Source organism: Lissotriton helveticus, chromosome 5_1 (assembly GCF_964261635.1).
Source record: "Lissotriton helveticus chromosome 5_1, aLisHel1.1, whole genome shotgun sequence".
Taxonomy (NCBI): domain Eukaryota; kingdom Metazoa; phylum Chordata; class Amphibia; order Caudata; family Salamandridae; genus Lissotriton; species Lissotriton helveticus.
In genome coordinates, this window is record NC_136065.1 from 70639526 (window position 1) to 70651454 (window position 11929).

Here is an 11929-nt window from a genome sequence, read left to right on the forward strand (position 1 = left end):
CAAGACTTTTGAGACAGAGTCAAAATTCTTAATATTCTGAGCAAGTGAGCTGCATTCTGTATCCTCTGCAGCTTTTTTAAAATATCCCTTGCTGCATGCCCAAGCACCCCCAAAAAGGGCATTGCAGTTATCCAATCTAAAAAAAACAGAACAATGATGACTGTATTCCTATCATCATAGGGTAAAAAAGGCAGAATTTTCTGTAGTGTTTCTAATACAAAAAAATAGGATGACATGAGCTGGTTAGTCTGGTCCATGAATGTGAGATTGGAATCAAACATGATTCCTAAATTTCTCAGTTTCAAAACAGGAGTTGGCAGAAGGCCCAAACACTAGGGGCCACCAAGCATTGTCCCAAAAGATGCCTTTTTTTTTGCCAGTGCAAAATGTTTATTTGGGATATACTTTCAAGCACAAAAGTTTACTTGCACTCAAATGTAGGATTACACTAACAACATCGATGTTCCCATACAACCACCCATTGATTTTTTTTTCTGATTTTTTTTTAAACATTTTTTATTAAGTTGAACATTGGCAATTGTGGCAGTAATTACACATTCGGTTTATGGTTAAAGGTGCCATTTTTAAAGACACACTGCTTCCTATGGAAACCTGGCTCCATGACTGCTCCACACCTGTACTTACTAGGCACTCCCTCCCCCCCGGGATATTACATCTCTAGAAAAGATTGTGTACATAAAAAGGGTGGAGGTATTGCCATTATTTTAAAAGATGTCCCTTCCTGCACAAAAACAATCTCCCCACGATGCGGGCACCCTTGCACCATGGTGCAAGGGTGCCTGCGCTGGCGCATGGCTGCAGTTTGTGCGCCAACGCAGGGGAGAGCATAGGAATGGAACATATTCTTGTAAATGTGTCACATTCCTGTGCTCTGAAAGTGCGGCAGCGTGACACAGCCAAAGGGCTTGCGGAGTCACGCTGCAGCACTTTCTTGTAGATCTGCCCCTACATTTTTTGAAAATAGCACTGGTTGTCTTAAACCAAGTGCAAAATGTGCAGGAAATGTTTGTAAATCTGTGCCTGTGCACTGATAATGTGTCATACTGTTACAGAGTACAGAGGCGTGAACGTGGAAGCATTTATGTCTGCCTGACAACGCAATGACGGAATACTTTCATCCCACACCCAGGCAGCTAATGGCAGAGCAGGTTTATTTTGGAGAGACATTTGTTTGTGTATGATGAGTACAATCAGACTGTCGTAAATGAGCGTAGACGGGTGGAGAGAGGCGTGGAGAGCCCCGGGCTGTGGTTGGGGGTGGAATGTGTCTGCGCACATCTGCTTGTGCAGTGAGAGGGAGCCAGGTTCCTTCAGCTGCAGGAAGCGCTGTGAGAGGCTGGGACATGTGCTTTTCTCTCTTGTGAACATGGGTTCTGGGCGCGGCCTGCAGTCTGATCACCTGCGATCATTAGTAGAACGTGGAAGACTTTACCTGCTCACAGAAGGGGTGGAAAACCACCCCAGGGTGAGGCTGAAGGCAAGAATACTCCTGGGCAGTAAGAAAAAACAGGCCCATATTGATGGATCATAACTTTTTGCTCACCTCGCTTGGCTATTATTGGGGAATATACGCAGGGGTGGACATAACTCATGTCATTTACTGTAGCATAATTATGCGAAATAACGTGAGATTACGAAAAGAGCATAATCCAGCATTTACCACTATATTCGTAGTGCAAAATGCTTCCTCAAGTCCAAAATGAAATCAAGGATGTACTTTGGACTAAGAAAATAGATCTCCATGCAACAGGACATGAACAGCAGCAGCCAGCAGATGCTTGAGCTCTCTGACATCATGGTTACTGTTCTCCAGCAGTAGGATTTTTGTGCCAAGTTACTCATAATGTAGCAAACAGGACTAATTTTCTGTCATTTTGCATCAAAAGAAGGCCATGAAATTACCAAAATTAAGATGGTGAAAACGAGCAAGAAAAATCATACACTAGACCACCTCCCAGTGAGACTTCTCAGCACAGGCAGTCACAGAACGTCCACCGCTAGGGAAGAGCAACCTGCCACTCGCGTTGAGGAAGGTGCTTCTTGAGTAGAACTTCCACTCGAGTGACAGAATGAAGCAGTGCTCTGTTGCGCTGCGCATGATGCGATTCGCAGTGATTTTACCGGGTGGACAAACTCCTGGCTCTAAAAATCAGCCTCAGCAGCTGAAGTTACTGCACTCCACCGCTCGCGCAATTCCGCAGAGTACAGCAGAGTTTATTTCAGGACTTCACATAGCAGAATGCCGCAAACTTCCCCCAGGCTACTTAGCATCACCCTTGGGTAGTGAATCCCAATGCTTGGCATCACCCTCTGCTAGTGAACCCCTAATGCTCAGCATCACCCTCTGCTAGTGAACCCCTAATGCTCAGCATCACCCTCTGCTAGTGAACCCCTAATGCTCAGCATCACACTTTGCTAGTGCGCCCCTAATACTCAACATCGCCCTCTGCTAGTGAAACCCAATACGTGGCATCGCTCTCTGCTAGTGATCCCCTAATACTCAACAACACCCTCTGCTATTAAGCTCCTAATACTCATCATCATCCTTGCCTAGTTAGCCCTTATACTCAGCATTGCTCTCTGCTTGTGAGCTCCTAATAGTCAGCATCATCCTCTCCTAGTGAGTCCCTAATACTCAACATTGCCCTCTGCTAATGAGTCTTTATTACTCATCATCACACTCAGCCAGTGAGCCTGTAATATTCAGTATCGCCCTCTGCTAGTGAAACCCTAATACTCAGCATCACCCTCTCCTAGTGAACCCCTAATACTGACCATCACCCTCTCTTTGTGAGCCCCTAATACTCAACATCGCCCTCTGCTAGTGAACCCCTAATACTGACCATCACCCTCTCTTTGTGAGCCCCTAATAATCATCATCACCCTCTGCTAGTGAACCCCTAATACTGACCATCACCCTCTCTTTGTGAGCCCCTAATAATCATCATCACCCTCTGCTAGTGAACCCCTAATACTGACCATCACCCTCTCTTTGTGAGCCCCTAATAATCATCATCACCCTCTGCTAGCGTGCCCCTAATACTCAGCATTGCCCTGTGCTAGCGAGTCTCTATTACTCATCATCACCCTCAGCTAGTGAGCCCTTAATACTCAGCATCACCCTCTACTAGTGAGCCAATAGTTCTCAGGAATGCCCTCTGCAAGTGAGACTCTAATACTCAGTATCGCCCTCAGCTAGTGAGCCGCTAAACCCATCAACACCCTCTCGTAGTGAGCCCCTAATACTCAGCATCGTCCTTTGCTAGTGATCCGTTAATACTCAGTATCACCCTCTGCTAGTGAGCCCCTAATACTCAGCATCACCCTATGCTAGTAAAACCCTAATACTCAACATCCCCCTCTGCAGTGGGCCCCTAATACTCAAAATCACCCTCTGCTAGTGAGCCCCTAATACTCAGCATCACCCTCTGCAGGTGATCCCCTAATACACAGCATCACCCTCTGCTGGTGAACCCCTAATACTAGCATCACCCTCTGCTAGTGATCCCTGAATACTCAGAATCACCCTCTGCTGGTGAAACCCTAATACACAGGATGACTCTCTGCTAGTGAGCCCATCATACTCAGCATCACCCTCTGCTAGTGAGCTCCTAATACCCAACATCGCCCTCCACTAGGGAGCCCCTAAAACACAGCAGCGCTCTCTCCTAGTGAGTCCCTAATACTCAGTATCACCCTCTGCTATTGAGCCCCAAATACTCAGCCTCACCCTCTGCTGGTGAGCCTCTATATCAGCATCGCCCTCTACTATTGAGCCAATAATACTCAGGGTTGCCCTCTGATAGTGAGACTTTAATACTCAGAATCACCCTCTGCTAGTGAGCTCTTAATACTCAACATCACCATCTGCTATTGAGCACCTAATACTTATCAACACCCTCGCCTAGCACGCCCCTAATTCTCAGCATCGCCCTCTGCGAGTGATCCCTTAATACTCAGGATTACCCTCTACTAGTGAGCGCCCAATTCTCAGCATCGCCCTCTGCTAGTGATCCAAAAATACTCAGGATTGCCCACTGTTAGTGAAACTCTATTACTCAGGTCACCCACTGCTCGTGAGCTCCTAGTACTCAACATCGCCCTCTGCTAGTGAGCACCTAATACTCATCCGCACACCATGTTACGCAGAGTAAGCAGAGTTCCAAAATACTCCGCTGCGCATAGCAGAGCAGTTTGTTTCCTTGCTTGTATTAGTCAACATCAAGTTAGAGAGCACGAGCGTGGTAAATCAACATCCGAGCAAGATTTCTCAACGCGGGCCACCAGATTTCTCATTGCGAGTGGTTGCATCTGTTTGCGACAGCTCGCGTTGAGAAACCACCCGTTCACATTCAGAAAGCTGCAGCTCAAATAAAAATCTACTCAATTGGCAGAAAGGAAGCAGTGCCCACTTGCGCTGTGCATGGTGCCGTTTGAGCTGATTGCACAGTATGGACAAGGACCTGACACAGAAAATCACTGCAAACTGATCTACTGCACTCCACTGCTTGCGGAGCTCTGCGTAGCATGGCAGAGTTTTTGTGCACTTTGCGGAGTTCTGCTACACAAACTCTGCCCGGGATTACTCCTAATACTCAACACAGCCCTCTGCTAGTGAGCCCCTAATACTCAGCGGAGAACATCCATTATGACGCGGTGTTGAGTATAAGGGGCTCACTAGCAGAGGGCGATGCTGAGTATGGCTGTATGTCAATACAACGCGGTGTTTACACCGCACTACCATTACAACGCTGGTTTTACAACGCAAGTCGTTACCACGACTTGCGCTGGAGGGCGCTCTAGGCTAAGGAATAGTAGATTTACTATTCCAACACCTTTCCTACTGTACGTAGGCTGGTGTTGGAATAGTAAATCTTACTATTCCTAAGTCCAGCACCCTACAGCGCAGGTCGTGGTAACGACTTGCGTTGTAAAACCAGCGTTGTAATGGTAGTGCGGTTTAAACACCGCGTTGTATTGACATACAGCCATACTCAGCATCGCCCTCTGTTAGTGAGCCCCTAATACTCAGCATCGCCCTCTGCTAGCGAGTCTCTAATACTCACCATCACCCTCAGCTACTAAGCATTGTTCTCTGCTAGTGAGCCCCTAATACTCACCATCACCCTCTCCTAGTGAGCCCCTAATACTCACCATCACCCTCTCCTAGTGAGCCCCTAATACTCACCATTCACTCTCTGCTGCCAGGAGCGGCTGGATCCTCTATGCACCTCCGTGGCTACAGCATTAGTCTGGGCAGGTGCAGTGGCATGCTCCTCCGTCAATGGTCTTGACCAGACCACACTTCTTGCTTGATCTGGGTGGCCCCCTTTGGTATATGGGGGTCTACTCATGGACTCCTTCCCGATTAGCACAGCACCAGACTTCATGAAGGCCCCTCCTGACGTACAGGGTCGCCGACTTGTTACGGCACATGGGTGATGGCCCGATTGGCACGGCAGTCGTCACGGCAACCCCGCTTGGCATACAAGATCAACGATGCTACCACACACAAGCTATGACCCCAGTAGCATGGCAGCAATATTCACAGTGGCACCACCTAGCATACAGGATCGCTGATTTTACACTGCAGATGGACTGCATATCCAGTCGTAAGGGACAAGGGAGAGTCTGGTCGTAATCAAAGCTGCAAGAATGTAGGCGGTCCCCCTTTTGCGACAAATATTCCATTGGAAGGACTTAATATTAGAATAAATGCTTTTGAGCTCGGTGAAAGCACTATTAATCTACACCACGAAGAAACAAGCCCATTGACTGATGAAACTGATACATGTGCAGCAATTGGGAATAATTCAGTTAGCGTCACCACTCACTCATCACCAGAGAGTATTTCTCCGACCACAGATGTCATGATGCAGGGTGCCTTGGAACCAGTCGTGCCATCCACTGATATTGTGTCCTTGGACAGCCATGCCTCATTTCTGTCACCCACACCGGAGGGGATCACTTGTCATAAGAATATGATCGCCTATGACAGTTTATTTTGGAATATTGCAGGTCTGTCGCGTAAACTGGAAACTAGTGAGTGGGCTGATTTTGTTCGAAACTGTAGTATTATATGTTTACAGGAAACATGGATGCGAGATATTGTACATATAAACGTTTTTTCTCAATCCACACACCAGCAAACGCTTCCTTAGGTGGCCACGCCAAGGGAGGATTACTGACCTTGGTTTCTACAATATTGAACGGTAGGCTAGGAAAGATCAGGACACTCTCGCTGCATTTCCAGATTTTTTATATTTCTCTCAGAAAAAACTTGACATTGGCTGTTGTAAACTTCTATCACAACAACTTTAATGGGACAAATGTTAGCATCGCCCAAGAGCTGGACAATGTCCTGTCAAGCCACACTGAAGATCTGAGAACAGATTTTGCAGTCCTTTTGGGAGGCGACTTTAACTGTAAACTTTACCCTTTGTCTAAACAGGCTGCATGTCACTTGGTGGATGGGGGGACTGATGGCAGTTGCCATTTTAATCATAATCCCTGTGGGAATATTTTCAACTCACTTTTGTCCACATTTTCCTTATTTCTTACTGAGGATCTCATAGTCACCGCTAGTACGGATCTTGTTACATATATAGGGTGAGGACAAGGCACCCTAATTGATTTTATTGCTCTCTCAGGGTATTTTAAACCTTATTCCCTGACTTTTAAAATTCATAAAATGTGTTACAGTGATCATTACCCTATGTCATTAGGACTGACTACACAATCCTACGAACAAATTGATAGTCAGATCGGGTCCATTATCCAATGTTAAAAAAAAAGGGGCTGCTTCGGAAGTGGCCTACTATAAACCCCGATTTGGTTCTATCCAAAATTATAACGACCAATTTGACCCAACTTTTAGTCTGCCTAGAAGACACCATAAACCCTCTAGTTATGGCGACATCATTTGACTCAATAAAAGAGACGATAAATGTTACACTGACTAAAAAAATAAAGTCAAGTACTCAAAGTAATAAGAGGTGGTTTGACAGCGATTGCACTTTTTTTCACAACAAATTAATTAAGGCATTGAAATCAACACCCCGAAATATACTTGATGTGAAGCAGTCACGCAATGAATATAAGCAGGCGATAGAAAAACGCAAGCTAGGGTTCAGACACAAGGCTTGGGAGCAACTCCACGTAGCCTGCCAACGCAGGGATTCCAAACTGTTCTGGCAAACTGTCAACCAGGACTAATTCAATGGGAATAGCAATAGAAAGATTAACACGACAATTATGCCTGAGACATGATTCAACCACTTTTCAAATCTTTATAAAACTGGTAGTGAACTAGATCTTTCTAGCAATTTTAACTATGTGGCCTCAACCTTGGCATTTCCAACATTAGATGAAGTGAACAGGGCCTTAAGAAAGACCGTGAGGAATAAGGCCTCAGGCCCTGACGGTGTCCCCGCGGATTTGCTTTTAGCTAATACTCCCCTGTGGCTCCCACTGCTTACAAACATATTAAGCTGCTACATGGTGCTATGTCCCCCTGACTCCTGGAGAACCGTGATAATAGTCCTCATCTTTAAAAAGGGTGATAGGGCGGATCCCAAATGTTATCGCCCAATATCCCTAATTTACTGTACCTGTAAAATCATGGGTAAAGTCATTCTAGAAAGGCTGGAGGACTGGGTATTGGAAACTGGAAGATTTTCTGACATCCAGTATGGTTTCAGGAGAGGCTTGGGCACCGTGGAACAGTGCCTCAACCTGCACCCAGTCATAGGTAAATCCACCTTAGCCAAGCCTGGATCCCTTTATCTAGGGTTCATGGACCTGCCGTCTGCCTTTGATTGGGCGCAGAGAGGGGGGCTCTGGGAGAAGATGTTGCAAATGGGCATTGAACCTCCCATTGTGCACTTTCTAGCAGCAATGCATCGGGATATCACAGGGAGGGTACGCTATGGAGCAGACGGGGAACTTTCAGACCCAATTAAGATGAACCGTGGGGTACGCCAGGGTTGCTTGCTCGCTCCTTTTTTATTCTGTCTGTATATAAACGACCTACAGAGCCATATTAAAACTGGGAACGTGGATGTCCCCCAAATAGGTGGCAGGTTGTTACCAGTGCTAATATATGCAGACAACTGTGTCTTAATGTCTAAAACAGGAGTGGGGTTGCAGAGGCTTTTAACCAGTTTTAACAATTTCATGGATGACCTTGGCCTGAAGAAAAACGTAGCTAAATCCAATATCATGGTGGTGGATAAATCCCCTGCAATGTTAAAGACATGTTTTGATAAATAATGAGAAACTGCGTTATGTGCCCACTTTTTCCTACCTGGGAATTCTTTTTGAATCAAATAATGCCTGGTCCCACCTATTAGAGGCTAGGATTAGGGGTTTTAATCAAAGCTTGGAGGCTATGTTTAGGTTTACAAAAAAACTAGGCTCTCGACCTATTAAGGTAATGACTGAAATTTATAAAGCATGTACGTGTGCTGTCACCCTGTATGGTGCTGGAGTTTGGGGCTCTTGTAAAGTTGAACCCCTACAGGGAGCCGAGAATAGGTTTATAAAATGATTACTGAGCGTCCTTAAATCTACCGCTGCTACCATCTGTCATAGCGAGCTCGGGGCGATTCCTCTGTCCTTTCGTATACACTTGGTTCCTTTGCTATTGTGGCATAATATTTGGGCAAAGGAAGCGGCAGTCCTAAACCGCGCCATCATCACAGACTGCTTAAAATTGGAATGGGTGAGTAAAATCCCATGGTTCTCTTATGTCAGGGCGCAACTGGAGACTCTGGGATTGTTGGATTGTTTTGAGAATCCCGGGAACATTGCCAAAATATCAAGGGCAAAGTTGAAAAGGGATTTTTTAACTCACTCATATTCTCTGAGAGACAGACAGAAAACAATAAAGAAAAGATTTGTAGACCATTGACTTCTAGTCAGCTCTCCAGGTATGTAGTTTTATTTATCCCTTCACCTTAGTCACGCCAAACTGTATTATCTTATCAGGTTCAGGTTTGGAATCTCCCATCTGTTGGTTTCATATCCCCGAGATGTATATTCTGATGCCGATTTGGACTTATGCCCCTGTGACTCAGAATCAGCACAGAGCACATTGCACTTTATGTTTCTTTGTAAACTGTATATTAATGAAAGACGTGCCTTTCTAAAACCACTGTTAAAATTTCTAGATATTAGAAAATGTCGGGCTGCCCTGTGTCATCTTCAGCTTTTAAATGATGAGTACACCTGTTTAATGGTCTATAAATATATTTCTTCCACAGTTCGGACACGAAATATCATTGGAAAATGACTTTTTATCCTATTTATTTTTCCCACAGTGATTATTTTTGAAACCTACTCATTAATTCTGCTACTGATGAGTGTTACGCCTATAGTCATCTCCTTGCTCATGGCATTTATATTGTATTCTTGTACTGCATTTTATTATTATGTAATGATGTGCTCTTTTATGGCTGGCCACAGCCGATTAAAGATTTTATGGATGAATGGATACTGCAGATGGACTGCAGAGCTGGTCAGTGCAGCAATGGCCGTAGCTCACTTCATGGCGGATTCTATTCTGGCATACAGAGGTGTCAGACTTTTCCCAGCACACAGGCAGTGAAGCAATTGATGCGGCAACTGTCTCCTCAAGCCTTGCTATGGGGATCCCTTCCCCAGGATCCCCCCTCTGGACCTCAGTCCCTCCAACGCTCTCCTTTGGCCTCACAAAGCACACTGGTCTTGGCAAGCTGGCAATCACTGGTGCTCCAGGCTCCAGGGCTGGTGCTCTTGCATTTCCTAGGTGATGTACCTCTCCCCTTTTTACTTTTCACTAAACCCTCCCATTTTGTAGTATATATTTCCATATCTCGCCTTGTTCCTCCTACATGGTTGGCACTTATTCTTAAAGTTATAAGTGTGTCTGTATAATCATGTATTCAAAGGTCATATTGACTGCCGAGTTAACTTAGCCTGACTACAGCCTGAATTGAAATGCATTTAGCCTTGCCTTTATATGTTTTCTTTCTTTCTGCAGATGTCTTATCGTGATTCTCGTTAGTTAGAGAAAGGCGTGTTGTTTGTATTAGATGGTCGATAGTGAAGCCTGAAGGGAAGAGCTTGGCAGTGAACGTGGATGCGGTTTACCGCCCAAGTTTCGAGGCGATGAGAAACTTAAGGGAGGTTGCAAATGCTCATCTCGAGTAACAATTTGGTTGGTCCTTGTGGTGTGAAAGTAGATAAGGAGGTTTCTGAATCTCTAGGTACATTTATTTGGTGATCACACAGTTAGAGAGGCAGATTCCTTTTGACTTGGAGCGGGACATACCTCTCAGTGTACCTGTTCTCGGAAGTGTGAAGCTTTAGGCAAGACTTGTATCACCTTTTCCAAGACTTCTACAGATGTCTACATCATGCTGACAACTTCTAAGCTGCCCAAATAGAAAATACTGGATAGACGGTGCTGGAGTCGATCTAGGGTTAGAAGTTCCTTTATGGAACCGCTCTTTACTGGAGTTTGCTTCATTATTGTAGTGGCTGCCACAGTTCTGTATCTCATTTTACTGCCGCTCAACTGACTGAGATATTTCAGCTTACCTGCTGTATTGTTGAATGTCTTGAGCTTATTTTTGTTCTGCTTATATACTGGATTGTCAAGGGAACACGAAACGTCCTGCCCGCGAGGCAGCGGGTCAGCCAATCAGATGGTTGACTCTTCAGCCAATTAGATGGTTCCCATCCTTGAGACAACAGGACTACTAACCCAATGGTTCCCATCCTCGAGACAATGAGGCAGCCATTCAGATAATTCCAAAAACTCGCGACGATGGGACAGCCAATCAGATGTCTCCCATCCTCGAGGCGATGGGGCAACTAAGTGGATGGTTCCCACCCTGGAGACAATGGGGCAGCCAATCAGAAGATTTAATGCAATTGGGATGTTGTAGAAACACTTGTAAACAGGCAACAGGCAACCTGTCAATAACAGGAACTTCATGCGTTGGCCTCTAGCTCGTTATAACGTGTGAGTAATTGTGAAGCGCACGTTCATCCACAGGGGTATCTTGGCGCTGAATAGCAGATGTTTGTTGTTATCCAACTCATTGTTACTCAATTTATCGACCTCAGAAGGATGAAAGGATTAGTGAACCCACTGGGATTTGAACCTGTGACCATGAGGTCAAACACAGGCCCCTGCAGTGGACGCGTTATTCCACCAGCCCAGGCTGTGTTTTATCCATTGTCATTAAATGAATAGTGAAACTGGGTGGAAGTGTAACTTTTAAAACATCTTTGTGATGAGAGGTGATGTTTTTAATAATCTTATCAATAATTTTCAATTCTATTATGGACTCGCAGGTGGTTGTTTATACTTCCCTTCCTTTACTGCAAAACCCCAGCAGCCAATAAACAGTTAAAATACAAAAAGTACATTTCCAATAATCCGTCCATCATTTTAACTCCTCTTTCTTTTCACAGAAGAGAAATATCAGTACAAATCCATAAATAAATTCCACGTCGATGCACTCTGCCTAGAAAACACCAAGCTGTGCTGCTTAACTTCTCTAGCATTGTAAAATGACTTTGTTAAAACTTCAAAAGCCAAAAAAGTCCATAATATAAGACTGAGTTTCACACCCCTGAACCTGAAACAGGAGTACCCATCGCTGGCAGACATATCATGATGGTTTGTTCTCTGAACCTAAAGAATAAAATTGAAGTAGCAACTCCCAAATGTAGCTGTTCATAACTTAGGGCCAGATGTAGGAAGCCTAATTCCGGTCGGTAACAGCCGAAACAGGGCCGGACTGGCTACCGGGCAGTTTGGAATGCTGCTGAGCTGGGGGCTGATTTCGTTCATGGAGACCTGCGTGTGCTAAACGAAATTCGTTTTGCATTAATTATTTCGCAGCACACGCAGGTC